The sequence below is a fragment of the Pristiophorus japonicus genome, chromosome 17 (assembly GCF_044704955.1).
Source record: "Pristiophorus japonicus isolate sPriJap1 chromosome 17, sPriJap1.hap1, whole genome shotgun sequence".
NCBI classification, from domain to species: Eukaryota; Metazoa; Chordata; class Chondrichthyes; family Pristiophoridae; genus Pristiophorus; species Pristiophorus japonicus.
Window position 1 is genome coordinate 90017063 of NC_091993.1, and position 15987 is coordinate 90033049.

Here is a 15987-nt window from a genome sequence, read left to right on the forward strand (position 1 = left end):
CCTCCAGTGCGCCAGTGCAGCCTTCAGTCGCCTGAGGAAAAGAGTGTTTGAAGACCAGGCCCTCCAAACTGCCACCAAGCTCATGGTCTACAGGGCTGTAGTAATACCTGGCCTCCTGTATGGCTCGGAGACATGGCCCATGGACAATAGACATCTCAAATCGCTGGAGATATATCACCAACGATGTCTGCAAGAACCTACAACTCACCTCTGAGGACAGGTGCACCAACAAAGTCCTCGTCCAGGCTAACATCCTCAGCATTGAAGCATTGACCACTCTCGATCAGCTCCGCTGGGCAGACCACATAGTTCGCATGCCAGACTCGAGACTCCCAAAGCAAGTGCTCTACTCAGAACTCCTTCACAGCAAACAAGCCAAAGGTGGACAGTGGAAACGTTACAAGGACACCCTCAAAGCCTCCTTGATAAAGTGCGATATCCCTACTGACACCTGGGAGTCCCTGGCCAAAGACCACCCTAAGTCGACAAAGTGCATCCGGGAGGGCGCTGAGCACCTCGAGTCTCATCGCCGAGAGCATGCAGAAATCAAGCACAGGCAGCGGAAAGAGCATGTAGCAAACCAGTCCCACCCACCCCTTCCCTCAATGACTGTCCCACCTGTGACAGGGACTGTGGCTCTCATATTGGACTGTTCAGCCACCAAAGAACTCACTTCAGGAGTGCAAGCAAGTCTTCCTCGATTCCGAGGCACTGCTTATTATTGTGAAAACAGCAATGGCTGCATTACTACAGTAGTCCACTAGGTGGAGCTAATATAAATATATATATATTCCAAGAACATCAGCAGGGATGGCACCATGCCTGCTTTAGATTGGACTTCAGATGAGGAACAAAATGACCATCAGCAGCCTCCTATGGAGAGACTTACAGGTGGTCATCAGAGAAGGGAGCAACAGAGAGGGGCAAAGGAGAGGGGCAAATGAGAGGGGCAAAGGAGAGGGGAGTAACCAAGTAGGGAGTAACAGAATGGGGAGTAACAGAGTGGGGAGTAACAGAGTGGGGAGTAACAGAGTGGGGAGTAACAGAGTGGGGAGTAACAGAGGGATTGAGGTTACGTGAAGCATTACCCACATAACAGGGTGTACAGACAGAGGGTCAGTGTCCTTGACCTCTCAGAAGAGGATTCTTCTCCTCTCTGTTGCTCCATTATCTTGGTACCATTTGAAACAACGTCTTCTGGAAATTGCAGATTGCAATCAACCTATTAGCTATTGCATCAAGTGTAGCTGTTGATGCTAATCAAAATGCAACTAGTGTCCATGGTTACAAATGGGTGCTCTCTCTAGGTTTTTTACCCATAACCATTGACTGCACAGATGGGAACTCAGGGGGTTATTTTGGTGAAAGGGTGAAAACAGACACTAAGTGGATGCTGTGCTAATAAGACACACCTGTTTGAAAGTCTGGTTTTAGCATGCAATTTGCTTCTAATAATTTGAACTTGCCTGGAGGTGCTAAAACAGAGACACCTGCAGGTTTAGCACTCCAGCGCTGGTTTGATACAATTTTCATGGAGCACTATATGTGGGCTCCACGCACCCACTTCCACTGGAGGGGTGGAGTGCTCTGGCTGACACACAACGGCACATTGCAAGATGGCTAAGGGACCAAGTGAAAGGGCACAGAGATTTTTGGATGCAGCATTGGAGGTCCTGGTGGGGGAATTCCAGAGGAGGAGCAATGTCCTGTACCTGCAGTGGGGAAGGACCCTACCTCAACTTCCTGTCCTTCCTGTCCCACTCTCCTCCTCAACCTCCTCCTCTTCCTCTTGCGGCTCCTGAGCTGGACCCACTGCCACAATTGCTGGTGGTAACAGCTGGCTCCTGACTGCCACATTGTGAAGCATGTAGCAAATCACCACAAATCTGGAGACCTCCTCGCCCCCCTGTCCCTCACTCCTGCAGCAGCTGGTGCTACTATGCCTGGCCTCATGTCCTCCTCCCAGTCCTTCTGCACATCAAGGTAGACCCCGAACAAGCACTCCCTTTCTCCTGGTGACTCCTGTAAGCTGTCCAAAAAAGCAGAGTAGCACAGCACCTACTCTTTATAGGTGAAGTCCTCAGAGAATTTCCAGAATAAATGTTGATAGAATGTTGGTGAGGTCTTGACAAAGTGTCCCAGAAAGTCTCCCGATGTGGTTCAAAGGTTCTCTTTAATCCTCCAGCAGCAAGTGAACAGTAAAAGGTGATATACTTTTAAGTAGCATTTGAAATCCTCTGCAATGACTAGTTTACTCCCAATCAGTTGGTCTTTGTAAGGAGAGGACGTTAGGTCAAGTGCTATCCACCAAAATACCATGCAGCCTTCTTAATGAGTACTAGCAGGCAATTTAAGTGGCAATCAGCTGCTTAACAGTCCTCCAGGCAGTCGTTCCGATCGCAAGCTTCAACCATGATTGCGTCTTGCACTAAACACGAGCTAAACTGACGTTTCAGCTTATGACTCTATCCTGGCCATCTTGGAGGCCCATTAGCGCCGAAAGTATCTGAGAATAATCGCCTCCTCATTGCCCATTTAAAACTGAGATGAGGAGGAATTTCTTCTCTCAGAGGGTTGTAAATCTGTGGAATTTGCTGCCTCAGAGAGCTGTAGAAGCTGGGTCATTGAATAAATTTAAGGTGGAGATAGACAGTTTCTTAACCGATAAGGGAATAAGTGGTTATGGGGAGTGGGCAGGGAACTGGACCTGAATCCATGATCAGATACGCCATGATTGTATTAATGGCAGAGCAGGCTCGGGGGGCCATATGGCCTAATCCTGCTCCTATTTCTTATGTTCTTATTATCTGCCTTTAGTCCTATTATCTTACTGAGTAACACCTCCTTAGTGATTGTGATTGTGTTAAGTTCCTCCCCCCCATAGTAGCCTCTTGACTATCCACTGTTGGGATATTTTTAGTGTCCTCTACCGTAAAGACTGATACAAAATATTTGTTCAGAGTTTCTGCCATCTCTATGTTCCCTATCACTAATTCCCTGGTCTCGTCCTCTAAGGGACCAACATTTACTTTAGCCACTCTTTTCCTTTTTATATACCTGTAAAAACTTGCTATCTGTTTTTATATTTTGTGCTAGTTTACTTTCATAGTCTAGCTTCCCTTTCTTAATCATTATTTTAGTCATTCTTTGCTGGCTTTTAAAAGCTTCCCAATCTTCTGTCCTCCCACTAGTTTTGGCCACTTTGTATGCCCTTGTTTTTAATTCGATACCGTCCTTTATTTCTTTAGTTAGCCACGGATGGCTATCTTTTCTTATACACCCTTTCCTCCTCACTGCAATATATTTTTCTTGAGAGTTGAGAAATATCTCCTTAAATATACGCCACTGTTCATCAACCTTCCTACACTTTTTAATCTATTTTCCCAGTCCACTTTAGCCAACTCTGCCCTCATAACTTTGTCTCCTTTATTTAAGCTTAGTACGCTGGTTTGAGATGCAACTTTCTCACCCTCCATCTGAATTTGAAATTTAACAATGCCATGATCACTCATTCCGAGGGGATCCTTTACTCAGATATTGTTTATTAATCCCGTCTCATTACACAGGACCAGATCTAACATAGCCTGCCCCCTGAAGAAGAACGTTTCTGCTCTTCTTACCCTTGACCTCATTAGTATCAGGGTATTTTTTTTCCCAGCTTTTAAATTCCAGCTCCTTGTGACTGCAAACTTCCACAGGCATCCATTGCATGGACAGGAGCTTACCCTGAACATTGAATGATAGAGAAACGCCAAAGTTCTGGTGGGAATGGCCATTCACTACAAGTTGAGCAGCTATCCCACAAGTACAACGCGTCTGAAGAACAATTTTTACTTTGCAGAGTATTTCCTTGAACTTATTCATTGATATCCCACTTTCTATAAAAGCCTCAGGCAATAAATACTTCCTGTCATTGCCACTCATCCTGTAGTGCTGTTCAGAGCAAGCACTTCCTGTGAGCTATGCACTTGCTGTCCACAATATGCTTTTATTACGGAATGACTCCTGCTACATCTTGGTCTCTGAATTGAATGTATTACCAGTACTTCTTCTGTTGGTTCTATATGTAATTAACATATAAGTGAATACTCATTGTCTTAGGAACATAGGAACATAAGAACAGGACTAGGCCATTCAGCCCCTCGAGCCTGTTCCGCCATTCAATTAGATCGTGCTTATTGAAACCGATGTGAAATTTAATCTATTCTATTTCTCTGCTTCTGATTTATAATTGCTAAGATTAGAAACCAATTTTAATTATGTTTTGCAGAAGTTACATGCAAAGCAGAATCTGCAATTAAAAGGTTAATTCTCTGCTTTGTAAAAGATTCGAGCAATCAGCATATAATTGCTTTCATGACTGAAAGTGCAGCTCCCTATTAAATCTCTGGAAGTAACCATATTTTGCTTAACACATTGTAATCATTATGTGTTGGTGACCATAGGCAGAGGAGTTTCTGCAGAGGTACCTGGACTAGGATCCGTGACCTTCATACTGTTTTTCACAGTGAGAGCGACAACTAATTAATTCAAGCTGAACTAAAATTTGTTCTGTTCCCTCAGTTTTCTTTGACTGTTTGTTAAAAAACAACATATGAACCCAATAAAAAAAGCAATAAACTTTCATCCACATCATCCATCTGTGCCAGAATCAGCCCTGAGTAATTTTACCTCCCATCATAAAAAAACAACTGGTGCAGCCACTATTTAAGATGTATGAATCAGTCGGACAACATGATGAATTTTAGACACGTTGGTGAGGTTGGCTTGTTATACGTAACCCAGTGTATCAGAAATAAAAGGAAATTGGTGAATGTCAAAATGTTTAAATAAATCTAAGGATATTTGTACGTTTTATTGTAACGAGAAAATATATAATTATTAAAGGCTTACATTAGATAAAATGGAACACACTTCACCATAGTTTAAATTTTAGAATACATTTATACACTTGAAGAGCATGTGACCATTCCTCTGCACGCACATCTTTCCCTTTTTTTACATATAAGAAGTTTCAACTGCACTGGTTTTAAACAGATGCAACTGAAATTGTTCTGAGGCAAGGTTTGTTTCAATGTGCAAAGTCCACTGAAGTACTAAATCGCTATCAGTTATATCTTCACCCCTCCATTGACCCTCTGTTTATTGAAAAGCTCCTTATTTGGTATTATGTTCTGGAAAATATGAAGCTCAAGTGTGTTTTAAATGCAGTATTGGTTGGCCCAGCATGTTTTTTAATAGAATTTTGGCAACCTTTATTCCAATCTATACCTTGGCTCTGTTTTGTGTCGAGGTGGTGTCACAGATATATCTTGTTCAGGATTATTTTTTTTTAGAAGTCCCTGTAAACGAATACACAGCCATAGAACCCAGTGTTCAAAAAGTAATATATCATAATCTTCAACTACTACTGCTACCAGTCACCTCCTCCGTCCCTACTAGGGCTTGAGCCCATCAAACTGGCCCAACACCCACCCTCCCTCAACTGAAAACATCACAACTTGAGAATATAGAAAATTACCATTTCATATGCATATTCAACAGAATATAAATGGATGTGGAGAAGAGGAAGGAATGGGATTTGAGTATACAGCTCCCATTAGAATAAAAAGAAACACTTGCATTTATATAGCACCTTTCATGACCACAAGGCGTCCCAAAGTGCTTTTTGAAGTGTAGTCACTGTTGTAATGTAGGAAACACAGCAGCCAATTTGCTCACAGCAAGCTCCCACAATCAGCAATGTGACCAAATAATCTGTTTTTAGTGATGTTGATTGAGGGATAAATATTGGCCAGAACACTGGGGATAACTCCCCTGCTCTTCTTCAAAATAGTGCCATGGGATCTTTTCTGTCCAACTAAGAGCAGATGGCTCATCCAAAAGACGGCACCCCCGTCAGTAGCACACCCTCACCTCTGCACTTCAGTCTCAGTCTAGAGCTATATGTTCAAGTCTCTGAAAGGGGATTTCAACCCACAACTTTCGGAAGCCACAGCTGATACTGGAAACCCCAATTCAGGCATAATGGCCCAAATACTGAAATTTGTAAATATACAAAGTAAAAACTTGCTAAAACTTCAAAAGAAATGTAGCTAAAGATACAACACAGCAGTCAGCTATAAGGAAAGCTAGTTTCCTCTCAGCAACAGCTTTCTTTGAAAGAACAGATCCCTTACAGCTTACCTCTCTGATTCAGGTATTGTGCATAGAATTATAGAATCATTCAATGGTTACAGCTCAAAAGGAGGCCAGTTGGCCCGTCGAGCCTGTACTGGCTCTCAGCTAATCCCCCCCCTCCCCCTACCCCCCACCCCCACCACCTGCTTCCTCTCTCACCTCCCCCCACCCCCCCCGCGACCCTTTCCCCATAGCCCTGCAATTTTTTTTCCATTACCTTTTAAAAGCCACAATTGAGACTGCCTCCAGCACCTGTTCAGGCAATGTAGTCCAGATCCTAACCACTCGCTGCGTAAAAAAGATTTTTCTGATGTCGTCGTTGGTACTTTTGCCAATCACCTTAAATCTGTGTTCCGCCAATGGGAACACTTTCTTTCTATCTACTCTGTCTACATCCCTCATGATTTTGAACAGCTCTATCAAATCTCCTCTCAAATTTCTCTGCTCCAAGGAGAACAACCCCAACTTGTCCAGTCTATCCATGAAACTGAAGTAGCAGCTGTGCAGCAGTATCTTCTCTCCAGAGTCAAGTTTCCAAGCAGATGTGGTTCTCCCCATTAGCCAAGTTTGTTGGTCCCCTGTAGCTCTTCCTGATATACATTTCCCTCAACAACGCCATTCCTCCAATTATATCTGCACTCCAGGTGTCTGGAATCAGTAGCCTCATTCTATTGCAGCTATAATAAGGCTTTTGGTTCTTTGCCCAGAACAAAGTAGCAATGTCTTTTTTCACAGTCGAAGGGTTGAATTTTAACCCACAAAAACGGATGGATTGGGGTCGGATCAAATGTTTAAAAATTTTAAATCTCAAACTAACCCCAACCTGCCTCCAATTTCCGGGTTTAACCGAGGCAGGACAGGGGTGGAAGCCATCCCACTCCCAGGAGGCAGTTTGGCACTTGAAATATTATAAGGAGGCTGGCAGCCGCTGATTTAACCTGCTTTGCAGGTTTAACAGTGGCCGGCCAGATTATCGCAGCCCTCTGGAATCTGATTGCTGAAGGGAGGCGAGGACAGATTTAGAACACTGCTTGTGGGCCAGGAGGAGCCAATAAGTGCACAATACAAGGATCGCTGCCGCCCGACCCACCCCGCCCCCCCCCACCCCCTGAGGTTGGAGATTGGGCCTACCTGCAACCTGTTCCATATTCCTCCCTGCCTGACTGGATGCCAAGCCTGTCAATCATGCTGACATCTCAGCAGGGAACCTATCAATGAGAAGAGATGCACACTGTTTAGTTAAAGCTCCGTCCAGACATCCGTGTTTCCCATCTGAAACATAGCCCACTCGCCTACACAACCCACCTCTGTTAATATCCAAGCCTAAGTCTCTCATATGGAGACACATGCCATCATTTGACCTCCGCATGCCCCTACAGCGTACAGAGACAACTTGTGGAACAGCGTGTACCTCGAAAGATTTTACACTATTCCAAGGAGCACATTATGAAGGATGTTTAAAAAGGAAAAGCACAAAATGAATATCGGAAATGTTGCTTAAACCGCTCTGCCCACCACGGTACCTAAAGAAGGTAGGGAAACTGTTATGATGCACAATGTTTAACCGCTCATGACACGGACCAGCATATATTCCTGGAAACCTTTTCACTAACTGCATTGTGGAATTGAGTTCAATGCTGTGACAAAATCTGTTTCCATTGCTACTGAATGAGTATTTTCTATATAGTTATTTGTCAGATTCTTGGCTTATAAATTATCAAATAAACATAGAACTGTGTAAAACTGTTTAAATGAAATAGCAACAGGCTTTGAGTAAAGCAGTGTACTCTCATGGACTGGCTTTTTCAAACCAATATTGACATTGACATATATTCTACCTCTTTGGTATATTTAAGCATTATGATCAATATTTTGAAGCAAAATCAGGATGTTGAAAGTCCATCATTGCTTCCAAAGTTTCCATTAATGACAGGCAACAGCCCAATCAGGACACCACATGTAATAATGTTTTCCTTAATCTTTTCAATCACATATAACCGGTTTTAACGGTGAATGTTTTATTCATCAGGCTGCGGAGTGCACATAGGTTAGTGAAAATGGTCCAATAAAGATTTTGCAAAGCTTGTTTTATTGACTGCGACAGGGATAGGCTGTAAGCTAGTGTGATCGAAATGATTGGAAATCTTAGGCTATGGAAGAAAAAAAATCTACGAAGTTTATCCCTGCTGGGGTCAATTTGGAGTCCATAGAAACATAGAAACATAGAAAAAAGGTGCAGGAGTAGGCCATTCGGCCCTACAAGCCTGCACCACCATTCAATATGATCATGGCTGATCATGGAACTTCAGTACCCCATTACTGTTTTCTCTCCATACCCCTTGATCCCTTTAGCGGTAAGGGCCACATCTAACTCACTTTTGAATATATCTAACAAACTGGCCTCAACTTTCTGTGGTAGAGAATTCCACAGGTTCACAATTCTCTGAGTGAAGAAGTTTCTCCTCATCTTGATCGTAAATGGCTTACCCCTTATCCTTAAACTGTGACCCCTGGTTCTGGACTTCCCCAACATCGGGAACATTCTTACTCATCTAACCTGTCCAATCCCGTCAGAATTTTATATGTTTATATGAGATCCCCTCTCATTCTTCTAAATTCCATTGAATATAAGCCCAGTCGATCCAGTCTTTCTTCATATGTCAGCCCTGCCATCCCGGAAATCAGTTTGGTGAACCTTTGCTGCACTCCCTCAATAGCAAGAATGTCCTTCCTCAGATTAGGAGACCAAAACAGTACACAATATTCAAGGTGTGGCATCACCAAGGCCGTGTACAACTGCAGTAAGACCTCCCTGCTCCTATACTCAAATCTTCTCACTATGAAGGCCAACATGCCATTTGCCTTCTTCACCGCCTGCTGTACCTGCATGCCAACTTTCAATGCCTGATGTACCATGACACCCAGGTTTCGTTGCATCTCCCTTTTTCTAATCTGTCACCATTCAGATAATATTCTGCCTTCCTGTTTTTGTCACCAAAGTGAATAACCTCACATTTATCTACATTATACTGCATCTGCAATGCATTTGCCCACTCACCTAACCTGTCCAAGTCACCCTGCAGCCTCTTAGCATCCTCCTCACAGCTCACACTGCCAACCAGCTGAGTGTCATCTGCAAACTTGGAGATATTACATTCAATTCCTTTGTCTAAATCATTAATGTATATTGTAAATAGCTGGGGTCCAGCATTGAACCTTGCGGTACCCCATTAGTCACTGCCTGCCATTCTGAAAAAGATCTGTTTATTCCTACTCTTTGCCTCCTGTCTGCCAACCAGTTCTCTATCCACATCAATACATTACCCCCAATACCATGATCTTTAATTTTGCACACTGATCTCTTGTGTGGGACCTTGTCAAAAGCCTTTTGAAAGTCCAAATACACCACATCCACTGGTTCTCCCTTGTCCACTCTACTAGCTACATCCTCAAAAAATTCTAGAAGATTTGTCAAGCATGGTTTTCCTTTCATAAATCCATGCTGATTTGGACTGATCCTGTCACTGCTTTCCAAATGCGCTGCTATTATATCTTTAATAATTGATTCCAACATTTTCCCCGATGTCAGGCTAACCGGTCTATAATTCCCTGTTTTCTCTCTCCCTCCTTTTTTAAAAAGTGGGGTTACATTAGCTACACTCCAGTCCATAGAAACTGATCCAGAGTCTATAGAATGTTGGAAAATGACCACCAATGCATCCACTATTTCTAGGGCCACTTCCTTAAGTACTCTTGGATGCAGACTATCAGGCCCTGGGGATTTATCGGCCTTCAATCCCATCAATTTCCCTAACACAATTTCCTGAACAATAAGGATTTCCTTCAGTTCCTCCTTCTCGCTAGACCCTCGGTCCCCTAGTATTTCCGGAAGGTTATTTGTGTCTTCCTTAGTAAAGACAGAACCAAAGTATTTGTTCAATTGGTCTGACTTCTCTTGGTTCCCCATTATAAATTCACCTGATTCTGACTGCAAGGGACCTACGTTTGTCTTCACTAATCTTTTTCTCTTCACATATCTATAGAAGCTTTTGTAGTCAGTTTCAATGTTCCCTGCAAGCTTACTCTCATACTTTATTTTCCCCCTTCTAATTAAACCCTTTGTCCTCCTCTGCTGAATTCTAAATTTCTCTTAGTCCTCAGGTTTGCTGCTTTTTCTTGCCAATTTATATGCCTCTTCCTTGGATTTAAGACTATCCCTAATTTCCCTTGTTAGCCACGGTCGAGCCACCTTCCCCGTTTTATTTTTACGCCAGACAGAGATGTACAATTGTTGAAGTTCATTCATGTGATCTTAAATGTCTGCTATTGCCTATCCACTGTCAACCCTTGCTAAGTATCATTCGCCAGTCTATCCTAGTCAATTCACATCTCATACCATCAAAGTTACCTTTCTTTAAGTTCAGGACTCTAGCCTCTGAATTAACTGTGTCACTCTCCACCTTAATGAAAAATTTGACTATATTATGGTCACTCTTCCCCAAGGGGCCTCGTACAACAAGATTGCTAATTAATCCTCTCTCATTACACAACACCCAGTCTAGGATGGCCAGCTCTCCAGTTGATTCCTCGACATATTATAGAAACATAGAAACGTAGAAAAATAGGTGCAGAAGTAGGCCATTTGGCCCTTCGAGCCTGCACCGCCATTCAATAAGATCATGGCTGATCATTCCTTCAGTACCCCTTTCCTGCTTTCTCTCCATACCCCTTGATCCCCTTAACCGTAAGAGCCATATCTAACTCGCTTTGAATATATCCAGTGAACTGGCATCAACAACTCTCTGCGGCAGGGAATTCCACAGGTTAACAACTCTGAGTGAAGAAGTTTCTCCTCATCTCAGTCCTAACTGGCCTACCCCTTATCCTAAGACTATGTCCCCTGGTTCTGGACTTCCCCAACATCGGGAACATTCTTCCCGCATCTAACCTGTCCAGTCCCGACAGAATCTTATATGTTTCTATGAGATCCCCTCATCCTTCTAAACTCCAGTGAATAAAGGCCCAGTCGATCCAGTCTCTCCTCATATGACAGCCCAGCCATCCCTGGAATCAGTCTGATGAACCTTCGCTGCACTCCCTCAATAGCAAGAAACTCCTTCCTCAGATTAGGAGACCAAAACTGAACACAATATTCCAGGTGAGGCCTCACTAGGGCCCTGTACAACTGCAGTAAGACCTCCCTGCTTCTATATTCAAATCCCCTAGCTATGAAGGCCAACATACCATTTGCCTTCTTTACCGCCTGCTGTACCTGCGTGCCCACTTTCAGTGACTGATGAACCATGACACCCAGGTCTCATTGCGTCTCCCCTTTTCCTAGTCTGCCGCCACTCAGATAATATTCTGCCTTCGTGTTTTTGCCCCCAAAATGGATAACCTCACATTTATCCACATTAAACTGCATCTGCCGTGTATTTGCCCACTCACCTAACCTGTCCAAGTCACCCTGCAGCCATTTAGCGTCCTCCTCACAGCTCACACCACCACCCAGTTTAGTGTCATCTGCAAACTTGGAGATATTACACTCTATTCCTTCATCCAAATCGTTATTGGTCCAGAAAACCATCCCTTATACACTCCAGGAAATCCTCCTCCACCTATTGCTACCAGTTTGGTTAGCCCAATCTATATTTAGATTAAAGTCACCCATGATAACTGCTGTACCTTTATTGCACGTATCCCTAATTTCCTGTATTTCCTGTTTGATGCTCTGTACTCAACTCCCATTAGCATTTTCTGCCCTTTGGTGTTTCGCAGCTCTACCCATACAGATTCCACATCATCCAAGCTAATGTCCTTCCTTACTATTGCGTTAATCTCCTCTTTAACCAGCAATGCTACCCCACCTCCTTTTCCTTTCTGTCTATCCATCCTGAATATTGAATACCCCTGGATGTTGAGTTCCTAGCCTTCTGCGCAGTTAATTCAGCCACCTTATTACGAATGCTCCTCGCATTGAGACACAGCGCCTTCAGGCTTGTTTTTTTAACACTCTTTGGCCTTTTAGAATTATGTTGTAATGTGGCCCTTTTTGATTTATGCCTTTGATTTCTCTGCCCTCCACTTTTCCGTGTCTCCTTTCTACCTTTTGCTTCTGCACCCATTTTACTTCCCTCTGTCTCCCTGCATAGATTCCCATCCCCCTGCCATATTAGTTTAAACCCTCCCCAACAGCACTAGCAAACACTGCCCCTTGGACATCAATTTCAGTCTTGCCCAGATGCAGACCGTCCAGTTTGTACTGGTCCCACCTCCCCCAGAACCGGTTCCAATGTCCCACGAATTGGAATCCCTCCCTCTTGCACCATTCCTCATATTCATCTTAACTATCCTGCTATTTCTACTCTGACTAGCACATGGCACTGGTAGCAATCCTGAGATTACTACCCTTGAGGTCCTACTTTTTAATTTAATTCCGAGTTCCCTAAATTCAGCTTGTAGGACCTCATCCTGTTTTTTACTTATATCATTGGTACCGATATGCACCATGACAACTGGCTGTTCAAACGCCCCCCACCCCCCACCACTCCAGAATGCCCTGCAGCCACTAAGAGACATCCTTGACCCTTGCACCAGGGAGGCAACATACCATCCTGGTGTCTCGATTGCGGCCGCAGAAACACCTATCTATTCCCCTTACAATAGAATCCCCTAACACTATAGCTCCCGCACTCTTTTTCCTGCCCTCCTGTGCAGCAGAGTCACCCATGGTGCCATGGACTTGGTTGCTGCTGCCTTCCCCTGTTGAGCCATCTCCCCCAACAGTATCCAAGGTGGTATATTGGTTTTGGAGGGAGATGACCACAGGGGATCCCTGCAGTACCTTCCTACTCCTGCTCTGCCTGATGGTCACCCTTTCCCTATCTGGCTGTGTAACCTTTACCTACGGTGTGACCAACTCACTAAACGTGCTATTCACGACATCCTCAGCTTTGCGGATTCGCCAGAGTGAATCCATGTGCAGCTCCAGTGCCGCAATGCAGTCTGACAGGAGCTGCAGCTGGATACACTTCCCGCACGCATAGTAGTCAGGGACACTAGAGGTGTCCCTGATTTCCTACATAGCACAGGAGGAGCATGACATGGGTCTGGGCTCTCCTGCCATGACTTAACCCTTAAATTAACTTAATTTGGCAACAATGCCAAAGGTTTCCTACTGATAAGAAAAGAAAAAGAAAAAGATAAAATACTCACAAATCCACCAGCCAATCACTTACCCACTTGGCTGTGATGTCACACTTCGATTTCTTTTTACTTCTTTCTTTTACTTTCAGCCTTGATCTCCCGCTCCCGCTGCTGTGGCTCCTCCTGAACTCCGCGCCATTTTTATGGGCCTCTTGATCTCCCGCTCCCACTCCATTACTACAAAGACCCTGAAGAAGGCCATCAAAAGTACCATTACCTGAAAAGGCAATTATAGTAAGGAAAGGAATGCCATCTGTCTTATGTGGAGCAGAAGGGCATGTATATGAGTTGGAGTAATACATTAGAGTTTAAGATCTGAAAACACACACACTCATGCTAATAAACTTTAAGTTGCTGCCAGGTGTCGAGTCAGGCTTGCCAACAGGACTCAGTTTAACAAGGAGCATACAGCTACATCCTTTGCATTCCCCCCTCACCAAATCTTGCCACGGTTTCTGAGCGTATGCTGCTGGAAGTCTGAAACCTTCCCTTTCTTCCCATTTACTCAACTAACTTTCAATTCTGACTGAGAGTAATGAACTCAATTCTCATATTTCACGACATTCCCCCACAGAAAATGACAAAATTCCTCCATATTTATGTTGATTGCTCTTAAACAAGGTTTTAACAATCCTTAATAACTTATTTTTGTTGGTGGCCTAACTTCTCTAAACACATTTTAACTTGGTAGCAAGACTCGAAGGAGCAGTAGAACACAAAAGAAGTTGATTGGCATTTTCCACCAGCCTTGCTCAGATCTACATTAAAAAAAATTCATATCAACAGAAAATAGTCTGGTGGAAAAAGGTAATTATATTCAATTTCTCTTCAGACCTGTACAGAAAAATATTTGAGATATATAAAAACTAATAGTGTCAGGCAAATATTTAATACCATATGGTTTTATGAGTAAACAGCTGATTCTAATAACTTCTTGTTGTAATGTCTGTAAGCTTGTAATGTTTGTAGCTCCACACTATGGATGTGGACGTATTACTTAAGAACATAAGAACATAAGAATTAGGAACAAGAGTAGGCCATCTAGCCCCTCGAGCCTGCTCCGCCATTCAACAAGATCATGGCTGATCTGGCCGTGGACTCAGCTCCACTTACTCGCCCGCTCCCCGTAACCCTTAATTCCCTTATTGGTTAAAAATCTATCTATCTGTGATTTGAATACATTCAATGAGCTAGCCTCAACTGCTTCCTTGGGCAGAGAATTCCACAGACTCACAATCCTCTGGGAGAAGAAATTCCTTCTCAACTCGGTTTTAAATTGGCTCCCCCATATTTTGAGGCTGTGCCCCCTAGTTCTAGTCTCCCCGACCACTTGTGTACTGCAAGTGCAGAGTTAATGATTAAACAGAACCAGGCAGATTTCCGGAGGCTTCCAAGAGAGCTGCCTACCATGTAGGAAGCTGTGTGTGCTTGTGCTCTGTGAATATATCATATTTGGCGCGAGATGGGATTTTTCAGATGATTTAAAGCTTAAATTTTGTTGGTGAAGGATTCAACCAGCCGACAGAGAGATTTTGGACGTTTCTGTCTTTGGAAAAAAGCTACAAAATCCGAGATAAAATACAGCACAGGTTGTGAACAGCTAGAGATTAAAATAGCAGGTGTATTGGGACATTTGGGGGAACATTTTAAAGCATATGTGGATCGACTAGAAATGTATTTCACGGCAAATAACATAATTGAAGTTCCAGACAATGCAGTCCAGAACTGGGCTGTGTTGGAACGTAAGAAAGCGATCTTCTTATTGGAGGCAGGTCCGGCATTATACGAAACCCTTGTAAATCTGCTTGTGCCTGACAAGCCAAAGGACACAACGCTTAAAGAGATTTTAACAAAGCTGGAGCAGCACTATAACCCCAAACCGTTAGAAATTGCTGAAAGCTATCGTTTCGGGATTCGGAATCAAAAGACTGATGAATATCAGTGATTACATCGTAGCATTAAAAAAGCTATCGATGCACTGTAATTTTGGAAACTTTCAAAACCGAGCATTACGGGATCATTTTGTTTGTGGGGTGAAAAATGATGTAATCAGAAGGAAGTTATTGACGACAGATGACTTGACTTTTGAGATTGCTTGTCAGTCAGCGAGGTCAATGGGCATGGCCAAACAATATTCCCGAGAATGAAATAATGATTACAGTCGTCAGTCAACCGAGGTGAATCACCTGCAGGTTCAAAGTAAAAGACGGTGGGGGCCCAAAGTCTCAGAAACTGGAAATTCTAACAGAGCGTCGAAGTCGTGCTATAGGTGCCTGGGACAACACATTGCTCAAAGTTGTCCATACGTGAAGGCAGAGTGTTTCTTCTGCAAAAAGACTGGACATCTTGCGAAGGTATGCCGACTGAAGGGTAAACCAGCTTCCAAAGCTATGAGTCCAGCGTTCAAAGCTATGAGTAGAAATCCCAAGAGACTACATAGCATGAAGGACAACAACAGGACGAGGAGATGTTAGAGTTACACGTCATCAGGAGCACGAGGTTAACGGACAGCGATTCGGAAAGCATCAAAATTCACATAGATGTTGCAGGATTCAAGATACCAATGGAAATTGACACAGGTACATCCATGAGTGTAGTACC